The sequence below is a fragment of the Apteryx rowi genome, unplaced genomic scaffold (assembly GCF_003343035.1).
Source record: "Apteryx rowi isolate R43461 unplaced genomic scaffold, aptRow1 scaffold_137, whole genome shotgun sequence".
NCBI classification, from domain to species: domain Eukaryota; kingdom Metazoa; phylum Chordata; class Aves; order Apterygiformes; family Apterygidae; genus Apteryx; species Apteryx rowi.
In genome coordinates, this window is record NW_020447608.1 from 1,326,857 (window position 1) to 1,336,334 (window position 9,478).

The following is a 9,478-nucleotide window of genomic DNA, read 5'->3' on the forward strand; positions in this document are numbered from 1 at the left end:
GAAATGAAAACTGCTGTATACTTGAGTTAAAATAAAAGCTTTTGTATTAAATGTCAGGTGTTGTATATGTGCCATAGGCATGTATTCAAATGTTACATAGCATTTTTTAAATGAAGTTTCCAAAACACCTCAACAGACATAGTCTTTAGCATATAGTTAAAATGTGAAATAAGAAAAAGTACTATCCAGGGAGTTATAATAGGTGGGGACTAGATGGAGCTTTACATGGATAAGATGCTACTGGTGCTGAAGTGGCAGTATTTGGTCCCATATAAAGAAATGTAGCTACTAATTAATAACTGCTATTGTTATGTTAGTATCTAGTGAAATACAGTGAGGAGTCCCACTGTGCTGGCCATGGTTCATCTAGAAGAGACACAGAAGCCTGCTAGAGAAGAAAAGGGTAGAATGTATAAGAAACACACACATTCCTATTATAAATAAATACATTCCATACAGTAAGAGGCAGGAAGACTACAAGAGAGACAAAAATCCTGCAGACTAAATTCATCTGTTAGAATTTCTAGGATGGATGAGATTTGGAGGAACATGAGGGCAGTCAGAATCACAGAATCACAGAATCGCTGAGGTTGGAAGGGACCTCTGGAGATCATCTAGTCCAACCCCCCTGCTCAAGCAGGGTCACCTAGAGCACATTGCACAGGATTGCATCCAGGCGTGTTTTGAATATCTCCAGAGAAGGAGACTCCACAACCTCTCTGGGCAACCTGTTCCAGTGCTCTGTCACCCTCACAGTGAAAAAGTTTTTCCTTATATTCAGATGGAACTTCCTGTGTTTCAGTTTGTGCCCGTTGCCTCGCGTCCTGTCACTGGGCACCACTGAAAAGAGTCTGGTCCCATCCTCTTGACACCCTCCCTTAAGATATTTGTACACATTGATAAGATCCCCTCTCAGCCTTCTCTTCTCCAAGCTAAACAGGCCCAGCTCTCTCAGCCTTTCCTCATAAGAGAGATGCTCCAATCCCCTAATCATCTTAGTAGCCCTTCGCTGGACTTGCTCCAGTAGTGCCACATCCCTCTTGTACTGGGGAGCGTAGTCCTTCTATGCCAAAACTCTCATCGACTTCAGTGAGAATCTGACTTTGGGTTTGCATTGCGGTGACAGCAGCTGTGTCACCAGCTCTATGAATGACAGATATTTTCCCTTCTCTTGGAGAAAACTGTCCTCTTCTGAGCACATCAGACAAAGCTAAAGATACAAGATTTTGACATATATTGTTTATCAGTAATTGTCCTAAGCAAAGCTCATCTGTCATCTCTCATACCCATTTCCTTCAGTTGTTTAGCAACTGAATTGCTGTTGTCACATCTGGCAGTATTGCCCCCTGATTAAAGAGCATTCTGTCACCATATGAAGTTTGCATTATCTCTATCTCCAACTGTGATACTAGCCTTAACTGAAAAAATGTCTTTTCTCTGTCTGACTTCTATGTTTCTCCTTCTTCCTTTGCTGTGATGTATTATTTAATGCTCTATGGTAAATATGCAACTTAGTGAACTATTTTGCAGCACAGTTTGTATGACAGCCGCTAAACAAAATTGTTGTTCAGAAGGTAAAATTGTACCTGAGCAATCTGGTTCAGTGCCAACACTTGAGAGATGCTCCGTTGGTTTCCTCACGCTCACTGCTTGTTCTTATAATTGTTTTTTTTCTCTTCACAGACAATAAGCTGTTTGTGTTTGCAGGTGTTTATAGCTATCTGGCTATAAGCAACAACAGTTCTTTTGAATAATTTTTGCGGTTTAATTTTGCAGTTTAATTTTGATGTGTGAGTTGGCTAATTTAGAGTTTGTGAATATGTAAGGCTCTTAATGCTGGGTAGAGTGGACCATATGGTATGAAGGGGCTCTACAAGCTTATTCAAAACCATATGGCTTTGTAAGTGTATCTCAGTCTTTATTTTAGGCACCTGCTGCTAATCTAGCTGTGGATAACTACTTGTCCCTGTCCTGTAGTGTGTACTGCATATCAAACCTCAAAAATGCTTAGATTTAACTTGTCAAAAATGTTTACTGGGATAAACAAAAATAAATTCTTGAGAAGTTTAGAACTCAAAAAATTTGAGAAGTTTGGAAAAATCAGCGTATTTTCTTTCAACATTTTCAGAATGAAACATTTAAACCCTGGTTTAAAACAATGTTTGTTGGCCAAATTTAGCCTACTGCTTTTTTAAAGTGGGAAAATTCTTAAAACCAGAATGTTTAATTTCTTGTCTAATAACACTTCTTTTCACTTAGAACAGGACTTTTTTTCTTCCTTTTTTTTTTTTTTAAGTGGGATAATAATTTAGTTTATGTATTGGGTTAGCCACAAGACCAAAAAAAAATTATTCACACAGTTGCCCTTGAACCCGACCTGTTACACCTTCCATTACTTCTGTCTTCTGCTTCTCATGACATTTTTTAGCACTGTGCAACACATGAAGGTGTATGCTACATGGGTGGAAAACTGGCTGGCATTTCGAAAAGCAAAGGATCATCAGTGGGGGTTCAACACTCAATAAAGGTATTTCTGAGGATGGGATACTAGTCAACATGATACTAGTCAACATTTTCATCAGTGATCTGGCAATGAATACAAAATCACTTCATAAAATCTGCAATTCTCTCAAAGAATGGCAAAATGTTCAGTAATGCTGAAAGGAGAGTCATACTAGATTACTTGGTAAATGAGATCCATTCAAATGAAATGTGTTTTAATATTGCATAGTGCAGACTTCTATATCTGGAAGTAAGAAATGAGGGGTTAAATACAGACTGTACTATCCTGGAAAACAGAGTTTCTGAAAAGGATCTAGGGTGGTCATGTCAGAGAAGCAGCTCAACATAAATTTGTTGTGCTATGAAGTAACAAAAAATCCAGTGTGCGCCATGGATGTATAAGTAGTGAATAATAGTAGTGGATGTATAAGTGAATAATAGTGAATTCTAGGGGGACTCTATATCGTCCTGGTGTTCATGTTTTTAAAATAGTGCTTGAAAATTGAAGAGGCTTGGAAAACTACAAAGGTAACTTTAAGGCTAGCATAAATTGGAAGTGTAGGGGAAATAAAATAAGTAAACTTGCTTTGTGGTTAACTTTTAAGAGGTAAATGCTATACTGCCAAATTAAGAGAGGATGAACTCCATCTATCTGTGCTTGTTGTCAATTACATTAAAAAGAGAAATGATTCTGAATAAGCAAATTAAAACTTTTAGTATGTTTTGCTTATTACAAAAAGATTGAGAAGAGATTTGATCATCATGTATATATACCTTTACAAGTTAAAAATACAAGATCTGAAAGTACTCTAATCTGATAAAGGCATAACAAGAACCAGTGACTGAAAGTTGGAATCAGAGAAATTCGAATGAGAAATTAGGCAGAAATATTTAACAATGAGAATGATTAATCTTTGGAATACCATGGGAAGTGCTCACTTTTACATCCCATGTTATCTTCTAGTCAAAGCTGAAAGTCTTTAGGGACATGTTCTACATTACAAGGTCTGCTTTAGGCAAGCCTGAACTCTCAGGGCCAATATAGAAATAGTCAGTTGAAACTTCACATTTCAGGAGCATCTTCACGTATCTTCTAGTTCAGGAGTTTTTCTGAACCAGACCTGGTAATTGTTCAAAGATGCCAGCTCTGGCAGGGATCTCATAAGAAGAAACATTTATGCAAGGAATGGTTCTGAAATCCTTAGATCTGTTTTCCCCAACTATAAACCAGTCTCTAAGAAAGAAGAATGAGTTCCTTTTTGTTTTTACCATGATCCTTTTTGCTTAACATTACTGGACAGCAAGCTAACAGGTCTCCACATACATCACTTTTCAGAAGTACACCAAAATGGTCCTCTGTATGGTGAGTGAGGAGCTGAGGCTCTGAGGGATATTTAATCCTTGGCATGGCTGCCAGCAGGGAAATTTTTAATTTGATGCAAATACCACAACTGATTTTGAAAACACTTATTTTAATGTGTATTTCTGATGCATTCCAGGAGTCTTTTGGGGTAGATTTAGGCTGTTAAATCCTCTGCACCTTTTTCCTCTACTTCAGCACTTTTCACATTTGCAAATGCAGAATTAAATGTTTCATGAAATATCTTATAACAAATGAAGATGACAATACAATGTAATGAAATAAGCTATTGTTAATATAAGATATCTGTATGCCTAACAGTCACTGCACATTGTGGTATAAAAACGATCAAAATAAATGATACTCCTCAACTTGGGGGATAAATTATGCCACAGGTAAGATGCTAAACAGTGAGAAAGAAGAGATTTATCTAGATGGAAAGTTTCAGCCACATCAGCAACCCCTGCACTTCACATTCCCTTAGGGGTTACAGGTGGCATTCAAAAGGAAAAAATATAGCTGGGGRAAAAAGATCAGAAGGTCTATTAGTGCTTCTGCAAAAATATTTAAATTCTTCAAGACATGACTGTATTATCTGGTATGACTGGTTTAATTTGTATTATTTGTTATGYTTTGTGGAAGAGTAACTTCTCTCAGAAAGGCAAAAATCATCTCATGTACTTCTGTAGTATCTTTTAAACTCCATGGTGTTTTGTAAAGCTAATTTCAGAAGCATTCCACTCCCAGCTGATACACATCCTCTTTTAAAGTAGGACATGGTGGCCTATTTTAAATTCCCCAAACCTACAAGAGGAAGTGGATATCCCTTCAGCCACCATCAGCTTTAGAAAACCAAGTGAAGGGACTATAGCGTAGAGCAAAGACCTTGATTCTCACAGGAAGTAACAAAAAAAAGGTGAAGGTTTTGATTTGGCAGCTCATCTAAACCACAGCTTTACATGCAGCACATCACTTTTTGGCATCACGTTCAGACATTGTTCATTACTGACTTGTAGGGACTGAGTGACCTAGAGCAATGGGCATGTTTCTTTTGAGAGATGTCTTAGCCAAATACTGGCTTTGTACAATATGATCTGCAAGAAGGTCCTGTTCTAAAATTGGATGGCTCCCAGAGTCAGCTCTGAACCTTTCATTGCTGATATAAAGCAAACCCTGTCAATCTCCATTTAAAGTTGGACCAAAAATGTGGCGAGTTTGGCCTAGCAAGAGACCTGTGGGGGTATGTTAAACTATCTTGTGGAATTAGCTCTAGGTAAGTCATTTTGTTTCCTGCTTCCCATATTGATTTGCACATCTACCAACGCTAATACAGTTGTATTTGTAATATTTCTTCTGAACTAACCAGAAAGAACCAGAAAATACTTCAGAAATACAGATTTCTAGTATCAGAGATTTCACTGGCCAGAACTGCAGCTTGTATAAATTGTCATAGCTCCCCTGACTTTCCTAGGGCTATGCTCGTTTGGAGCTGCAGAGGATCTGCCTCAGTATTTGTAGTGGTGACCGTTCACATAGTGGTAGGACAGATTGGAAAAGTGAAGAGGGGCCTGCTGGGATGTGCTGTTCTTCCCACTGCACTAGTAGCAATTTCTCCCCCTATCTTTTCATGTCTTTTTGTTAAGCTAGTCCTCTGGGTCCACAAAAATCACCAGATCACCTGCTTTCTGAGACTCTTTTGATCTCTCTCCCTGTGCCTCCTCCCCTCCCCTCTACTGTACTCGAGGAATGCCAGGTATCAGTGACACTTTTGAGACATCTTTCTATGTTTTTCATCAGAAGGAATCTAAAAGAGAGGGTTGATTCCTTGTAGGGAAAGCTGGTGTCCTCTGTTCAGGCAGCCTGACTGTTCTTCCCTCTCCGATGCTGGGAACGTCAAGGCCACAATCTGTGGGTTTGTTTCAGCATTTCATATTATTCACACCTGGGATACAAATGTCTTAAAAATCAAAAGGAAATGCTTTTCCTCTGTCACAGCAATTTGGGGTAATCTGAGATTTAATTTATTCACCAGTTGAAAGAGAAATGGAAATCAAGCCAGCATCTTTCATTTGAGCCAGGCTCTTTCTTGTGTACCCCTGCGCAGGCTCACACAAAAGAGCTCTGATCACTCTAACGAGGTGCCGCTTCTAATTATAGAAGGGCTCAGCGTTGGTTACATAATTGCCCAGTGCACTTGGCACAAGGCATTGTTATACTACAAAAGCCTCTTCTTTTTTGTCTCCCCAGCAGACCCAGCTTCAGCCTGTTTAACTGAGAGCTGCAAGGGACACAATTCATCTGAAGCAATGTCACCTAGCTCTTCCAGGAGAGGCCAGCAAAACCCAGATGCTGACCTGCTGCCTTTGCCAACACAGAATCACACAGAATGGTTGAGATTGGAAGGGACCTCTGGAGATCATCTAGTCCAACCCCCCTGCTCAAGCAGGGTCACCTAGAGCACATTGCACAGGATCGCGTCCAGGCGTGTTTTGAATATCTCCAGAGAAGGAGACTCCACCACCTCTCTGGGCAACCTGTTCCAGTGCTCTGTCACCCTCACAGTGAAAAAGTATTTCCTCATGTTCAGATGGAATTGTCTGTGTTTCAGTTTGTGCCCATTGCCTCGCGTCCTGTCACTGGGCACCACTGGAAAGAGTCTGGTCCCATCCTCTTGACACCCTCCCTTAAGATACTTGTGATCTAGCAGTTAAGGCAAGGGACTGATAACCTGGGCTGTAGTGTTTAGCATCCTGAGCAGAAACTGTGCGCTGTGATCAGGAAATGGTGGTAGGGCTGGTGTTACAGGCTTTATTTTGGATTTAGCTATGCAGTAGCGTGTTGGGTTCGGATGGATCCCCAATGTTACACCCAGCAGCAGCTTCATCCATGGAGGTCACAAACTTGTGTATACAAAAATCTATAGCAAAACTTCCACAGGCTCTAATAGACGTAGAAGTAGATCTTTTTCCTGTATTTCTAAGCTTATTTTATTCTGTGATGCAGACTAGTTACTTCATGTTCAGCTTGCGTTCGTTTCTCTCTCGTTTTCCTAGCTGCACCTATAACACACATCTTCCTCATTTTTTGTTCATCCTCTTTTAACATTGCCTTCTAAACTGTAAATCTTCTTTCTGACAAAGAGTCTTCCCTACATAATTTATTATGGTCCAAGAACCAAGCTGAGATGCTCCACCATACCCCTGTCAGTTCAGAAGCTTCCATCTGTCCAAGAAGGGGAAGAAATCTATGGAACTCTAGCCAATGTGGCCATCATATGGCCTGGTGCAGCAGCTAGCCCTGTGGGCCCTGTTTCCTCAATGTGTTGGCAGGGTATCACGCTTAACTCTGCCCTTCATAACAGCTAGATGCTTTGTTTCTCTAAGATAATACCACTAAGCCTACATTGTTTAGGCATTCATGTTAGTGCCTGCTGAAGGGGATGGAGCAGGAAAGTGGGTCAGGCAGGGAAAACAAAGGGAGACTGAGCCAGAAATACAGGAAATAAAAGGGGGATCCAACAAATATTCCCAATATTATTTTGATCTTTAGGAAAATATTTAATATACCGTTGTCCTAGGCCCAGGGAAAAGGTGCGCAGGTCACCTTTACAGCAGTTTCCACAGAGGCTGGAATGAAAATAAAAGTTCATCATGGAAGAGAGGCCAGTCTTTAGGATTTTTCCTTGAACACAGCATCCCAGGTGCTGCTCTTTCTTCTAGAAGTTGCTCCATAATCTGAGTGTTTCTAGATCCTTTTTTTGTTTTGTTTTGTTTTGTCTCTACCTTTTTGGATGCAACTGTATTCTTGCAAATATGAATGGAAACAGAGTCAATGTGGTGACGCCTTCCTGAATCTGTTTCAGTGTTTCCAGAATCCTCTTGGAAACAATAACTCTSAAAGGATTATTAAGATCTGTTTGGTCTCATTCTGTTTTTATTTCTGGAATCCTTTTAAAGTATTTGTGCTAGGATTAATTGTGGTAGCTCCATCCTCAACTCCATCCTAAATACTTCCTATTTTCCACCATGCATTCCCAGGTATTATTGAATTTTGGGTTATCTTTATCAGAAAAATATGCCTGGAAAACAACATTAAGTTTCATTCTTGTTGTAATGGGAAGGAAGTTCAGTCAGAAATGCTAAATTTCAGATGGGTGAATATCAAGCTAGATATTCGTTCCAGGTAATACGAATGCCTTCCAATATTTTTGACAGCTCAGCAACATTTTTCATTCTCTGCTTTGTTCCATCTCTTCCAAGCAAGGCAGAAACTCCTCTGCTTTTGTTCACTTGTCTTTTATTATCATCTTTATTTCAAGAAGGCTTGGTGAAGAGATTGGTTTTGCATTGAACCTTGAGTATGGTAAAATTTATCATCATTTTCATTTCTCATAGTAAGGAGCTAAAGGTCAGCTGCAGAGAAGCTTTCCTTGATTCTACAAATATTTCCCTTGTTGCCAACAGCTCTTTTATTCCTGATGAACATAGTTGTTGCACTGAATCATTACCTTGGCCAGACAGCAGCAATTTCTGAGATATTTATGATCCAAATCTCTTTGGTCTTTGGAATTAGGCCCTTGAATATAAGCTGATATTAGACAGCCATGTATGTGTATTGTCAAATGATAAAAGCTAAGTATAACTGCCGAGTTTACACCGTCAATTTATGCTACTCGAGGATTTGACAACAGGACATTTGGGAGATGATTCTTGCCATGGTGGACAACACTCTTCCCTGTTTAACAGGAGCAGGACAATACTGGTCAACTCTGTTGCGAAAGGCGCTGGGGCGTGCGCGCTCCCTTAGCCCTGAACACAGGCATGGGACTGCCAGCCACGTGCTAAGCCTGTGTAGGTGGCTGTGGTCATACCTAATCCTGCTGTGTTGCCGTAGCCTGGCTTGCAGGTCAAAATGTTTGCAGTGCTCTGGTCAAACCCGCGTCTTTCACAAAAGAGCTGCTCTGATTTCTATTCAATAAAAAACACCAATGCCCCTCCAACACCTCTCAGCTCTCCCTGAAATGGAGTGCTCTTATATTTATTTTAGTATTTCAAATCCTGTCCCATGAATTCTGATACTTATTTATTTATATGCCTTCTCCTTGCTGCAGGGATTTCAGTGAGAAAGCATTAAAATCAATTAAAATATCATAAAGTCTGAGATTTTTTAAGAACACAAAAGATGGCTTTTCTGGGCAAGCATGCTGCGTGTGAAGCTTCACTGAGAAAGCCGCAGATTTCTGTTCTCTGGTCTGTAAGGAAGTGTAGTGAGGTGCCCGTACGCCCCGGCAGACCACCCTCTCCCCTGGCGCTGGGGCGCCAGAGCCCGCGAACCTCAGCCGAGCGGCAGCGTTAGAGCAGCTCGGGGGCCGCGGGTGCGCAGCACCGGCTTGGCTCCCCCCCCCCCGCGCTTCCCGTGGACTCGCCCAGGGGCCGGCGCTGCGGTCCCGCCGCGCCAAGCCCTGGCGGCCGCAGACTACAAGTCCCAGCATGCCGCGCGGGGCAGGGCCGTACCATGTGCGAGGCGGGGGTGGGAGGCGACTCGGCTTGCGGGAGAAAAGGTGCCGCGGTGCCGGCGAGGCGGTAAGTGCCGGTTCCGAGCGCCGACGGGGCGGGG

At 41.3% G+C, this 9,478-nt stretch overlaps 1 protein-coding gene across 2 annotated transcripts in view; it reads left to right on the plus strand.

Annotated features, from left to right (window-relative positions):
* Positions 1-9,403: 9,403 nt before the first annotated feature.
* The window catches only part of ADCK1 (aarF domain containing kinase 1), an 88,432-nt gene continuing 88,357 nt past the window's right edge, over positions 9,404-9,478 (plus strand). For both annotated transcript variants that reach the window (XM_026057201.1, XM_026057209.1), the window contains exon 1: positions 9,404-9,444. The gene's annotated coding sequence lies outside the window, so the exon portion shown is untranslated. The remainder of the gene's footprint in view (positions 9,445-9,478) is intronic.